A 15,327-nucleotide genomic window follows, 5' to 3' on the forward strand; every position below is an offset into this window, starting at 1 on the left:
GGAGCCATTTCACTGTATTACTAGTGCTAATGTATAAAATATCTGAGTGTATTAACTCACTGTAATGACCTTCTTGTAGCTTTATTAGAGGCCACACAAGGGAGGGCTCTTCATGCTTAAATCAAGTAGTCCCAACCTCCACCAATGACTATAGATGGATACCTCGGACAAGCTAAATCTGAGGGGAAATTGAGGGGTGCTGTTCAGGTTCCCTCTTTAAAACCACATTTATCTCGTGTACCAGTGAGTGCCAGCCACTGCAGAAGAGATCCTTAAGTCAAAAAATTATATGCTCATCTTCCAAGTACATGTTATAGGCCACAAAAACAGCTCACTTAAAAACTCTCTAAACTGTCTAGGGCCCCTGGTAAATTATCAGTGGTTATTAGGGATTTACCTATAGCATGATTCTTTGGTGTGTTATGTGTTTGTATTTAAAAATGTGAAACGTGTCACTCATAGCTCTGTAGTTAGAGGAGCAAAGCACACAGGTGATTTTTGTCACCATCGTGCAGAATATAACAGAATGTTCTGTACGCATTGGAAATTAAATGACATTGCTTGAACCAATACATCACCACATTACTTCAGTGCTTCAGTTTTAGAAATGTATCTTCTTAGTTTGCTATCAAATTAAAGATATCATCTACCATCATCCCTTACCAAGTTGGGGAACAGTTTTGCATGATTTTTGTAACATATTGTTCTTAGAACTGAGAGGAAGCCAGCCAAGCAACATATAAAACAGGGTCCCAGAGGACACAAACATCATCTAGAACTCTTTGAATATCCACTGAAACATAAATATGTAATTGCTCTCTTTTCTTGGAACATCATTATTCTTTTAAAGTAAATTTCATTTTGCAATATAATATAGTTTATACACTCTTTTACTTTCAAAGCTTTTGATTTCAACATATAATCTTTATTGATACTGTAAATTCTACCTTTAACAGTCTCCCAAACAAATGTATATGATACCACATCTCAATTTATACTAGTACCATATCAAATGCTAGATAACCCCACATACCCAGGGTTTTCCTTATCAGGCATTGTCAAAGTATGATACTGTAACCAGTGAATTCTAAGTAATGCTCCTCCTCCTCCCCAGTGCTATCTATGTCTTTCACATGTATATTTTGCACTTCTGCCTACTAGCAGCATCTGGTCTCTAGCTTTGTATTTTGTTGTTTTGAGACATCCACAGTAGGCTCCTGTATACATTTATTGAATAAAAAATAAATCAGACCATGTAGTTATACTCAAGGGCTGAAGTTTTATTACAGTCTTGCTTGAGAGATTTTAATAAAGCCCCTTAATGGGAAAATTCAAAGATTGACTCTTGGTAGGTATTTTTTAAGGGAGAGAAGGAGTGAGTAACCTTGTTAGATTATCTATTAAATGTGGATAATCATGTTAGATACAGAAAGAAAAGAAAATCTCTTAAAGGTCACTGGATTCTTGACTGACAGCCAACTGGCAGTCAATGGAGTGAGGTCCCAGAATACAGCTTAATCCTATTAGAGTTCAGCAGAAAAATCACTTAGCATTTTGTTAAGAATACTAATTTCTCACTAGAAAGAGGGTTCTGGGAACTACATCATCCCCCCAAATTTTCCATCTTTTTACATAACTGGTTTTTTGGCTCTTTTCCTTCTATGCTGTAACTGCCTATGAAATTGGTTTTATTTTCCAGGTCAATTTTGTAGAGTTTTTAGTTCATACTCTCCCCCCTCCTCTTTATTTTTTATCTCAATGTCAGGTGTTGTAGACAAAGTTTTAGGATAACAAAATAAGGACAGTAGGATGAGATCAAAATCTTACACACTACCTTAAATAATGTAGGTTTTATATTTCACCTTTGGAGACTCACCCATGGAAAAGCCAAGGAAAACTGAAGTGTGATTGTTGTGTTAACCATACTAGCATTAGTTTCTTGAAACAGCTTCAAGTATCTGAGATTTAGGTCTGCACCAAATGATAACATTTAACTATTAATCAGCTGGTTCAGATACTAATCTGCCACCAAATGTTCCTCATAATTTCCCAAACTTTTCCAGAATTCATTCAAGGATGTTTGCTTCTTTTAATCCCCTTTTCTTTTACAAACTCAAATGCTCTGTTCTTCATATTCTATCACCTAGCTTCTTGCAGTTTGCTTTTTTTCAAACCATCAAACAGAATTCTTTTGATTTGCATAAAATAGTCCTATGACAGGCCATTTGTCTAAGCAGAATGTAAGTTAATTGGAGCATCTGTGCCAAGCAGGTACTCACGAAAGCTAAAACCAAATGGTTAATGATGAAATATCAAGGAGATCTTTTCAAAGAACTGTCCCTAGGTCTGGTTCTTGACTACAGTATATTTTAATGTCTCTCATCTCACTTGGGGATGCCACTTCTCATGCGCAAATAATTCTTACCTCTTGTGGTTAGAGAAGCAGTTTAGTGGACAAGAACACTTGCAGATTTTGCAGAAGAGCCAAATCCAGTACCCAGCAACCCACAAGGTGGCCCACTACCATCTGTAACTCCGGTCCTGGGGATCCAAAGCCTTTTTCTGACTTTCAAGCATACTACACCGGCATGTGTATATACCACAGGCAAACATTCATAGTTACAAAGTAGTAGCTGACCAACACAAAATAAATTCCATTTTTACTGTTGTTGTTTTGTTTTTTGGTGAGCTTTTTGTTTCATTTTGTTTACTTTCGCCTTTTTTACTTTTGTCTTATTTGTCTCTTATTTGTTTGTTTTGATTTTCTTTCTTTTTAAATTCTAAGATCTCTGTTTCTGAGACCTTATTCCACTTTCCTGGAACACTTGTAGGCTGCCCCAATTCTTTCTGTGTCATCATGCAAAACAACCAAATTCTCTTAGTCTTAACACGTGGACACCAGAGTGAGCTTGATGACTTTCTGTATTAACTGTCCCATCATACACTAGGTCACAGCTGTGTTCTACCTGAGAAACTGGGTCGTTGAAACTTAGACTGTCCTTTCCCATTGACTTCATGCAAATACTTCAACAACCTTAGCCATAATCCAGGAAATGCAAAATATAATGCTACTCCCCTTGTGGCTGGGGTGACAGCTGGGCTCAGGCAGGAACTTCTCTCACTATCAGGCACAAGGATCCAGTCAAAAGTAAAGGATAAAAACCTCTTCTGCAATAAGTTGATTGGGTGGTAAATGCAGGCTATGGTGTAAAATTACTGCTTTTGCCAAGGAGCACTTCCACCTAATGACAGGTTCTGGTTCTGAGCCATTTTCCCCCAAAGCAGCCCCCAAAGCACATCTCCCATCTGAAAACAAAAACAAAATTCAGTGTAAGTGAAACAATACACTCCTTAGAAAATAGCTTTCCTCTGTGGCCTGTTAAAGAATGGTTGAAGTTTTTTTTTTTTTTTTCAATAGCTGTTGTGGCCCCTGTGAGAGAAAATGAAATTGAGGCTGGCAGGTTCATCCCAATGCCCCACTTCTGCCTTTGTGTTCACATAATGCTGGCACTAAGCAGAACCAAGTGAGAGCAAGCAGTTCTGAATGTGTGTGTGTGGGAGGGGAGTGGGGGTTGAAGCACAGAAGCAAAGGGCTCCTGGGGACTGTAACCTCTGAGCAGTCACACACTCAGTTCAAAGTCAACACAATCAGCGTTGCCGCATCTCCTGTTTTCAGCTGGGCTCTCTGGGAGCCAGAAATGAAACAGTGTTTGAAAAGGCTGCGTAGACTGGGGCTGCCAGTGCTCTTGTTTGTCTTGAGCCTTTGGGGTCACATGCCTTTTCGCCTTGTCTATTTTATCATTGTCTACCAAAGTGTGAGTGGCAAATGGGTTACACAAAGCATTTTGCTTCAGGTTGAGATGTTTTCTCATAATTTATCAGCTGCATGTAAAGTGTTTTGTGGTATTGAGGTGACTACGAAACCCTAAAATTCTTGGCCTTTCTCTTTTAGGACTCGTGCATTTGGTGGCGATGTCCTGTTTTCCTGCTTTTGATTATGTAGCACTTATTAACTGCATTTACAAAATCATTAAAAAAGGTAAGAACTTTCCCCCAAATTTTAATTGTCAGAGGAAGGAATGATTAGTGGAAGAAAAGCTAATAAGTATATATTAAAGGCATGTAGCTCCCTCAAGATCTTTAAAGCATATATCCTATGCTCTCCTATCTAACCCTCAAAAAAAATCTCCTTATGTAGGAGACTCATGCCCACCTCACAAACAAGGTAAATAAACTATTAAATCCACAACCTCAGAAACATATACATGCATACACAAACATGTATGTGTATTAATATATTATATGTATATATTTCAGGTTTTCATGCATGTATATATGTACATGAATAAGGTATATATGTCATACCTTGTAGCCAGTAGCATTCATTAAGAATTATTACATTTCATTGTTGGTACAAAGTGAATGTGTTGCTCCTAATTACATGTTATTTTGCATAGCCAAAGGAGGCAATTAAGAAAAGAGGTTTCATAAGCACTTGCTTTAGTGTGCTATGAATGCCTTATTTAGACCTGACTTTAGACACAGGTCAAGAGCTACAGAGAGCAATAAAGCCTCATTATAGAAAAGTCACACAGAGCCGTCTATTCCAAGCTGTATCCACAGTGTTTCCACCAGCCACACTCTGCACTCTTGATTCCAAGTGCCTGTGGCAGTTTTGAGAAATTCAGTCAACTCTCAAAGGGCCGAGTTTTGCCAAGAGTTGTCACTGGTTAGTACAGAGAAGAGTTAGTACCAAAGGCAGTTCCCCAAAAGAACAGTTTCAGGTGTTTCCAGCCAGGGCTGCCCTGTTGATAGGAACACTTAGAGCCCTGCAGCGACAGTTAGGAGAGGGATTGCAGTCATCTGACTGTAAATGCTTTTGCCAGCTGTCTAAAAATACCACATTCTTCATTTATGTGTACCTGTGTGTGAATAAATGTGTGAGCACACACGGTTATCCCTGGAGCATACTGTTTATTTTTTCTTGCAGGGCTGGAGATTGAACCTAAGACCTCACACATGCTAGACAAACATTCTACCACTGAGCTATATCCAGCCCTACTTTTGTGTGATTAAAATGTATTTAATCATCAGATGACCACATTCAAGAATATATATATTCAAAAAGAACATCACAATTTAAGACAGTAATGTGGTAATACCTAATATATATATATATATATATATATATATATATATATATATGTATATGTGTGTGTGTGCATCTTTACATATAGCTATAAACATATATACATTTCAAACTTTAAACATTTGTGCACATGTGGAGTAAGTACATATGTGTGCCTAGGAGGCAGAGAATGGCAACCCAGTAATGGCAATATTTTATAATATCAATGAAATTCACAATACAGGGCAGGGAAAGTGATCAACAGAAGACATGGCTCTAGGGAAAAATAAACTTCTGTTTAAAATAGAAAGGTTAGATGGTCAATTAAAATGACAGAAGTTCAGGATGTTAATTGAGATTCAGTCTTCTAAGAGCTTTCAGTGTCAGAGCAATACCTTAATTATAAGCCAAACACAACTTTAATCTGCCTGCTATTTGCTGCCAAGGACAGGCAGTGTGTAATTTTGCCCTATTAAAGCATGCCATAGAAGGAATCAGAGGAATTTCTTGTATCTCAAAGACAATCACTACATACAGACAAGACAAATTTTAGTCCCAGTTTATGCATTTGTATTGCTATTTTGACTGGCAGTGTGCCTTTCTCCGTTTCCATCTATTCTGTATGCTACATTTGCATGGATAGGCACTCATCACCAATGAAGGCAGAGAGAAATCAACTAGCAAAGGCCTACAGATATGCAGAACTGGAGAACTATATGCTGTGAAACACCTCACATCTACCACCTTGATGGCTTTCTGCTTCAGATTGCAACTAATATTTAGATTTTGCTTATTTTGAGTGATTACCTTAGCCTTTTAAAATTAACGTAATGGAGATAAAATAGACAGAGAATCAAGTTCATTAAGTTTCAAAGCTCTTAATACATGAGCAGTTACTACAAGTTTGTATAATACTGCATATATGTTTATGTATGATCACACATTTTATGAATATTGTATACATTGTAAATACCACATATATTGTTTACAAGTTTGTTTGTGTAATGAGTAGTGGGGATTTAACCCCCAAATGATGCTGTGATAAAATGTGTAAGTGTTCATATGGGAATAAGTGAGTGGAGTGGGAGAGAGCCTGATCAATAGCCATTCTTCTCTAACTAGAATTTTATCCGTGTGAAATTAGGTAAAAAAGTGAAGTGGGAACTAATAGGGATGAGTCACATTTGCCTGTCCTTGTGTGCCTGTTTTAATTCTCATCCATTTGTGTTGGTGAAATAAACTTTGCTTGAGTTATTTGCAGCATAGAACTGCAGATTCTACACATGTGGGATTTTGTTTGTGTATATGTTTGTTTTGTTTTTCTTCCTGGAAGGGTGTATTAAATATTCACCAGCAAAGTCCTATAAAGAAACCAAAAATTTGCAACAAATACGAGTGATATTGGTGAAGTGAATGTCTTAATGCTAAACATAGGGTATGAACTTGAAATTCTCATCCAGACAGCCTTTGGGCATCTATTCCTAGTGTGGCAGAGCTCTCAAATCAGTTCACTTCACAGGCTACTGTCAAAATTCAAAGTTGTGCATAGGCAGACCTGCTTCAAAAACAGAGTGTCTCAGTTCTACAAATCATATTCCTTCCCCTATGTGCACCAATCAGAGATACAAGCCATCTTCCAAGAGAGGAAGTAAGATAGGTAACAATAGGGCCAGGGATTTTTATAGTAATGGAGTCCCTTCACTTTGAAGGAAACATGGAATGTGTGGAAGAATTTTCCCTCCCTTGCCATGGAGCCTAACCCTAGATCTAGGTCAGATCTTCTCAGTATTCTTTGGGTCTGTCATTAATGTTGTTGTAAGAGTGGCTTTAACCGCTTTACAATTAGCTTTAGAAGTTGTCTCAGATGATTTCAAACAACGCTGATAGTACGTGTCTATTATTCACAATTCCAGGTTTCTTTATCTATGGTTTGCTGCCACAATAGCTTGGATTCTATGTCAGTGCACTTGTCCATTCTGAAGAACTGATCCTTTCCACTTTGCAACTCCACCTCTTGACAGGTCACTTTTGAAAGCTTTTAGTAGAGGCCAGATGACAGAAGTGCTCTGACCTTCTTTTATATGGGAGCAAAGCCAGTATGAACAAATAAGCTGTTATACTAATGTGTAGAGAACAGGTCTATTTTGTGATACTATCCAGCAACTGAAGTAAAGCCCTTTTATTTCTTGAGCTGATTGTTATAGATAATTGTCATTTCATCTGAAGGAATCTGTCACTAAAATTCTCATAGAGAATTCTATACCATTCCATAACTTATCCATTCTGTAAAGTCTAGGACTCTCATTGTGTGAATGCCTAACTTTCCTACTCCAGATCATTCCCTAATGTTGTTAAATTTTTTTAATCAGTGGACAAGGTTAAGTGTCTTTCCTCTGTATCTTTTGTTTCTATAAAATACAATGTTTAGTAGAGGTATCTGTGAACACGTAGGGAGTCAAGATGTTCTGCAATATCTAACTCATCATCTAAAAACTGTGTGCCTGCCAGGGCCGAGCCATTTACTTTCCAAATGTTCTGTGCTTGGATATCCATGAGTTTCAGGATAATTTAAACCATATGAAACAAATAGAATCACCATGTTCAACTAAGGATGGCCCTTTGATCCCAATTCCATTCCCTGTTACAATATGCCACCACGTGTCCTGTCGAAAAAATTCTAACAACAAGAAGAAATTGGAACTTAAATGAGCGTGATTTACAAAAGAAATGGAAGTGAAAGTCATTTTATTTGATCTTCTGAAGGCATTAGGATGAGAGAGGAAATCTCCTCTGCAGGAGGCAGGGCCACTTTGCAGAGCAAGAGCTGCTGGGTTTGCAGCTGCTGTCAAGTAAGAGCCAATAGAGGCAGCACTGGTCACCTCAAAACTAAGTTCTAATGAGGAGAAGAAAGGCAGATGGGCTGCCAGTACAGCTTGTTGTCCTGTTGCTACAGTGTTGAGTAAAACATTGCATTGTTGCAGTTTCTCCACATGGTTGTAGATTGCCCTCTGTGTATTGGTGATGTTCAAATCAAGGGGAGAAAATAATTATGCCAATGAAGCATGTAAAAGAAAATTGACTAACAAGGCACATGTGAAAACAGTGAGACAGATTTGTTAGGACTGTTGCTTCAGGGGACGATGACTTCAGTGGAAACTGAGTTAAACTACACTGAAAATGGAAGCCTTTTAAAGTGATGACTGGAAAGTCTTTAATGACACTCTTCTTTGCTAACTGATGCTGGTGAAGTGAGGTTCATACCTTCTGCAGTGTGTGTGTGTGTGTGTGTGTGTGTGCGTGCGTGCGTGTGTGTGTGTGTGTGTGTGTGTGTGTGTGTGTGAGAGAGAGAGAGGTGAGAGAGAGAGAGAGAGAGAGAGAGAGAGAGAGAGAGAGAGAGAGAGAGAGAGAGGGAGAGAGAGAGAAAGCCAAAAGTCAACATTGGTCATTATTCCTTAGGTTGCTGCTTGGGTTTTGAGACAGTTCACTGCCTTGGAATTCTCTGAGTACTTTAAACTGGTTGGCTAGTGACCCCCAGACATCTACCTGTCTCGATTTTCCCATTCTGTCATTATAAACATGTGTTGCCATGCCCAGATTTTATTTCATTTTTTGATGTGGTTTCTGGGGATTGAAAAGGCAAACCCTTCACTTGCTGAGTTATTTTGCCATCCCGTCTGTTGCCTCATTGTTTTCAGGCCTTGGAATTACACAGTTTTGTGTCATAGAAGGTACATTTTGACGGGGTGTTGAAGGTTTGACAATTCTTTGTTGTAGTGTAAACACTGCAATTCTTTGGACGTTTTTCTCAGGCAGGAATTTTAAGAGATGGAAGGCAATACTCATCCTTAAGAACTTGGTTCTGGGTTGATTAAACACATGCTGAGACCTGGTCAAATCTCCTGGTGTGGAAAGCTGAGAGGATGAAAGGAGAGAGCAGGTGGTATTATTTGGTTGAAAGTTTTATATTTCTGCCTATTAAGAAAGATAGTTGAAAGCTTAAACTGTTCTGTCACACAAGAGAGAATTTCTAGATTCATTTAGACACATTTTGGAAAGGAAGCCATGAAAGAGGAGGGCATAAAACGTATTATTTTATCATGTTTTCACATACTCGTACAAAGTTTCATTTATGGAAGGTTTCTGACATTGCTTGTTAGGAATAAGTTGATTTTAACAATCATTATTTTTACAGCAGTTTGTGAACATAGACCTTCTCCTGCTGTTGTCTATCAAAAACAACCGTGGGTAACTGGAGAATGCTTGTTGTTTTGCTTTCTGTAAATTGCAGAAAGTCGGGCATTTGTGATTGGTCTTGAGAGTCTCATCTTGGTCCCATCACCATTCCCATTCCTGAATACAGTTTCTCATCTATTCTGCCCCACATGGCTGTTCCAGTCACTCAAGAACTAGGGCAGTCTTTATAGGGGTTAGCCTTAACTAAACATTCTAGTGGCCCCCATTTTAGCAAAGTCAGAGGATAGACTTACAAATATCATTAGGTGCTTACCATGTGCTAGGCACTGCACAATACACCTGATTGAACTTTCCTGAGAAACATTCTGATTCTAGACCCTCTTAACAATCTCAGTGAACATTGAGCCCCTTCTCCATCTATCCAGGTCTCTTGACCCTCCTCAGTATACACTGAACCCCATCTCACTTCAGTGATTTTTACATATTCAAGCCTATTTTCTGAGAATTCTGTAGGCCTGACCCAGTGTGAGCCACATTTGATATCATTTGTTATCAGCTTTAATCTAGTACCAAATCTGATTGTCTAGACTTCTTTAGTGTTTGCCTCTCAGGAGTCCCTGTGACAGTATGTACTAATTTCAAAAACAACTCACACCTGATTACATGGCAATTAGATTTTCTGCAACAATCAACTTCCTTCATGGTGACACCATATTTTATCTCACAGGTGATTTTAAACCCACTTACTATTTATTCATACAATAAATGTTTGCCAAGAAGCATAAGAAAGAAGTTATCTCATATTCACTAAGGGGAAGTCTGATGCAGTTTTCAGTATGGCATGCTTAAATATCCCTTATCTTTGAGGTACTGACTAGCATCATACATGATGCTTGCTTTTTAAAGAATATTTATTTTCATTATGTTATGTTATCATGCCTACATGAGTTTATGTGCACCTTGTGTATGCAGGTGCCAATGGAGGACAGAAAAGAGTTTTAGATCAGTTAGAACTATTAACTATAGGCAATTGTGAGTTATCTGATTTGGGTGCTGGGAAATGAACCAAGAGTATTAAGTGCTCTTAACCACTGAGCCATCTCTCCAGCTATTGCTTTGCTTTATAGTCAAATCATATGACTAATATTTAAACACATAGCCTTGTGGCTGGCTTAACAGCACATACATGGCTCAGCCCTTGGGAAGACTGAAATTTCAATCATGGCTTATATCAGCGAGACTCTATTTAGACATATTTTTAAAAAATGGTCAGGAATGTTATTGATATGCCAAGCATGTATGCAGTGCTGGAGTCAATCCCAAGTGACATGCTCAGTATAGAGGTATGCATGTACCTCTAGACTCAATTCCTGGCATTGTGCTGAAAGTACTTCCCAAATATTTAAGAGTGAATGGAAAAGTTACTAAGTTTGGTCTGGTAATTAAATGTCATGTGATATTATGATAAGATGAATCTGATGAGCTACAATATTTCCTGTTTATCTCAAATACTCACAAATAGATAATGGCTAGGACAGTTTATTTTAGTTGTCCTCAAGAACAAAAGCCAAGAGATGATTAAGTAAACCATAACATATAAAAGGATGTTTTCCATTTGGTAGAATGAATCAGTGAATGGGAATTGTCTATTTACTCCTATGTGTGGATATCATAATAAAATAGCATATTTTCTCCTCTTAAAAGGGCTAATTTCAATTACTAAATCCAGTTTTGGTACTATCCAAAAGCCAATGATTTTATGCATAGTTGTATTCCCCCCAGCAGTTTATTGTTCATTCCAAAGGAAATAGATATGGAATTTGGATCCACATTATCTCCAGGAAGCCAAGGGTGGATCTCACATAGTGGAAGAGACTTTATCACATCATTGTTACATTTTAAACTATTCATTACTCTTTGGCAGAGGCAATATTGTGTCTTTATCATCCCTTTACAGGTTTCCTGTGATTTTGGAGGGGGAAATTTTTTTTTCCTGTGTTTATTGTCATAATCTGCTTTCACCATTATCCCTCACCTTCTTTTCCTCTAGAGATACGGTAAGTAGGTAGCTATTGTATTTCTAATTTGATAGAGTTTTTTTAGTTTTTTTCTATCCTTAGTTCATAACCTAGGATCACTGAGAAAATATTAACTCTCTACTTAGAGCCGCATGCTATTGAGTGTGACTGAGGCAAGGTAAATGTTAATGCGATATTTCTTACAATTCAGGACCAACTGATGTCATAGAGAAGCCACTACTTTCAAAGAGAACAATTTAATAAAGTTCCATAGGAAACACTGTGATAAGTTGAATGTAATTGGCCCCCATATGTTCATAGGGAGTGGCAGTATTAGGAGGTGTGGCCTTGCTGAAGTAGGTGTGACCTTGTTGAGGGAAGTGTGTTGCTGTGGGGGTGGGCTTTGAGGTCTCTTACACTCAAGCTATGTCCAGTTACACAGTTCACTTCCTGTTGTCTGCAGATCAAGATGTAGAACTCTCAATTCCTTCTTCAACACTGTGTCTGCCTGCATGCTACCATGATCCACCATGATGATAATGAACTAAACCTCTGAAACTTTAAGCCCTCAATTAAAGGTTTTCCTTTATAAACATTGCCGTTATCATGGCGTCTCTTCACAGTAATAGAAAATCTAATGAAGACAAACACATACCAAGAAAACATAGATGGCAACTGTCTAGATAGTCAGGAAATGTCTTAGTCCCTTTAATTTCAATCTGCAATGCTTAAGAAACACATCTTTGTGTGGGGATAGCCAGCACTGGCATGTAATCGAGTAGAGGTAGGGGCTGCCCCTAAAGTATTTCTTTGCAACTGGAAGTTAAAAGCAAAACTGTGTAGAGGACAAGGCAATCTTAAAGTGACTATAAGAAAATAAGTGAAAATTGGAACAGAAATCAGTGAAAGGAAAAAAAATCAATAGAGAAAATTAATAGAATGAAAAGCTGTTTCATTGAAAATACCAATAAGACTTATTAAGTGAAGATCCTACTTACTAATATCTAAAATAAGGGAAATATTTTACTACTGAGCTAATATCATTAAAAGATAAACAGAATGCTATGAAAAATTCTATGTTCAAAATTTGATAAAGGATAAAAACATGAACCAAATTCCTTGAAAGATTAAAGATAATAAAATGTAGAGAATCAACTTGGATTAGATTATTTTTATTAAAAAAATTAAATAGATAATTAATAATTTTCTGAAAAGAACCAGACTTAAATATTTTTTCATAGTAAATTATACCAAATATTTATGGGAAGAAAACCATAGTCTCTCACTGTAAACTGAACTAGACCAAAACTTGGCCAAGGCAACACAAAAGTTCAAAATGACAGATTGATGTCTCTCATAAACATGGGGGCAAACACTTCAAAACAATGGCAACTACAGCCACTGCCTACTCACTTATAAAATAATTATCAAGCATCTTCAAATGAGTACTAGCCCAATGACACAAGCTGTAAATAAATCAATAGGCTAAAAAGGAAAGATCTTATTTGCTAACTTACAGAGAACAGGTAACAAAATCCCCACACTCACTCATGATAAAATCTCTTAATAAATTAGGAAAGCAGAACAAATGTCTCTAGTGGACAAACACCACCTATTAAACATCTACTGATAACATCTTCTGTAAGTATGATAACCTAGACTATTCCTTCTAAGATCTAGAGAAAGGCATGGCTCTTCCCACCACCACTTCTCTTCATCACTGGACTGGAAGTTGTAAGCAGTACACTAATACGAAAACAAATTTAAGTTAAAGAAAGATGCAAACAGAAACCTTTACTCACAGTTGATGACATGATTGTGTATGTAGAAAATTCCCAGTGTGGTTGAGGAACCTCCACAGTTGAAGGCTGTTGGGGTAGGAAGTGTCAGTTTTCTTTGGAGAAGTGTGGTCCACTAAGATGCCCATGTGCTGGCCGATGGCTCTACACCCATGCACACAAGAACAATGCTGACTTCACTTAGTGGCCTATGAAAAGAGGACATGAATTTGGGAAGGATGTGAGACAAGAGGGGTAAGGAAGGGGCTGGAGAAGGAATGTGGTGCATATTGAGGAGCATATTGTATTGTATACACATATGAAATTAACTAAGAATTAATATAAATGAAGTGAATGATTATTTTTAAAAAGGATAAAACTATTCCTTGGAAATAAGCAAATATAGAAAGGTTGCAGAATACTAGGTTGATATAGCAGGTTCAGCTGCTTGTCTACATACCAGCAAAGATAATTTTGAAAGTAAATTTGTTTTTTATTGTTTTAAAACCTGTACCAAATGTCAAATGATGAACAATTTGAATATAATATTAAGCAATATTAAATTAAGACTAAAAGTATAACATCAATAACTATGAAGCCATGCATATATGAATAAAATATTGCCTAATTAAATGAAAAGAGAGGCAGATGTCTCATGAAGAAGGATTCCCACAGCTTCTCTGTCCTTAGAAATGGGAAGCAAATGCCCACTCCTTCCTCGTGCCCATGGGCATAGCCTGGAAAGGAGAGAAAAGGAGGGACTGTAGAGTGGAGGAATCTGACAAACACGACCTCAGCCCAGGTGATCTGGATCAGAATCAACAGCCATAAGTAATGCTGAAGTCTGAGGAATTGTCACAGCCAAAAGGAGCCTTGGGAGACTAAATAATGTGACATTCAAGGGCAGATAAGGGATTTTGCATAAAAGACTAAGGTAGTATAAATAACATATACCCTTTGGTTGATGATATAATAGTATTAATTTGTTGATATAACACATTTCCTCACAGTTGTAAGATATCAATAATATAGAAAGGTATCTGGAGGACTCTCTGCATTATCCTTTCATTTATGTCTGCAAATGGAAAGCTTCCCAAATGTAATTTATATTTTAAAGGATTATCTGGTGGCTCTGAGATGTAGGCAAGGCTTAAAGATGCAAGTAGAGTTTGACTCTTTTGATTTGACAGTAAAAACACAAAGGATTCTTTTTTCAATTCTCCCTTAGATGTCTGATGACCTTGATAAAGTCCCCGTAACATGTTAAACATCTCTTTTCTCATCTCAAACATAATAAGTACAGCATCACCCCCTCACCCATGGGATTGCTCTTGGAATGAACACTACACTACACTGAAAGGTACATTGTCATAGATGGATATGACTAAACACACAACCCTCAAGCAGAAAAGAGTTAAAGGCATCCATAAAAAAGCGAGTGTGAGTTATGTGGAATGGCACTCTATTCTTTAAAGATAAACTGGAGGAAACATTCAAGCTTTTGTGTCATATTAAAAATAATATTTAAAAAAAATGGCAAATTGGTTTGCTATCATTTAACTCCTGCTCCACACAAGGTTTTAACATTCAGCCAATGATTTTCCTTCTTTCAGCTTCTTCTTTCAGCTGCATTAAAGACATAGCAATATTCTGTTAGCTTTCTAAGATACAGATCATTTAGGCTGTGTGGGGGTTTCCTCAGTGAACTGCTTTTCTCACTCTTCTTCTGAGTACCGTATATACAAGATTCTCTTAACTCCTCATCTCCTGGGCTCATTTCCGCAAGGTTTCCCAGCCTTCCTTTGGTAGATTGGTTTTTGTGAATCGCCAAATAACTTCACAATGTTTTTTCCAGAACCTACAGTAGTGGTCTGGGGACCTATAAACTCTCTATTCCATTTAATCTAAAGTCTGGCCTTGTTTCGTTCCAAATATTTTAAAGAATAATTTGACTTTACAACTTTTACTTCATGGTGTTCTAAGTCTGTAATATGTCCAGTTTCTCTGACAATGATAAATTCTTCAAAATTAAGCTTTAATATCTTATGCAGAAGTTATCTGTCAACTACCCCAGGAAAAAAAAGACTCTTACCAAGCAACAACCTTTGATTTTTCTCAATTAAAAAAATATTTTGAGGTTTTCATATGGTTGCATTATTTGCCCCTTCCCTTTCCTCCCTCCAGAGCAATCTTTCAAATTAATGGCCTT

At 37.4% G+C, this 15,327-nt stretch overlaps 1 long non-coding RNA gene across 1 annotated transcript in view; it reads left to right on the forward strand.

Moving 5' to 3' along the window:
* The window catches only part of LOC128108865 (uncharacterized), a 194,028-nt gene extending 189,991 nt beyond the window's left edge, over window positions 1–4,037 (forward strand). Inside the window, exon 4 of the long non-coding RNA XR_008217609.1 lies at window positions 3,953–4,037. This is a non-coding gene — a long non-coding RNA (uncharacterized LOC128108865). The remainder of the gene's footprint in view (window positions 1–3,952) is intronic.
* The last annotated feature ends 11,290 nt before the right edge of the window (window positions 4,038–15,327 follow it).

The sequence above is a fragment of the Peromyscus californicus genome, unplaced genomic scaffold, assembly GCF_007827085.1.
Source record: "Peromyscus californicus insignis strain IS unplaced genomic scaffold, ASM782708v3 Scaffold_13__1_contigs__length_99412109, whole genome shotgun sequence".
NCBI lineage: Eukaryota > Metazoa > Chordata > Mammalia > Rodentia > Cricetidae > Peromyscus > Peromyscus californicus.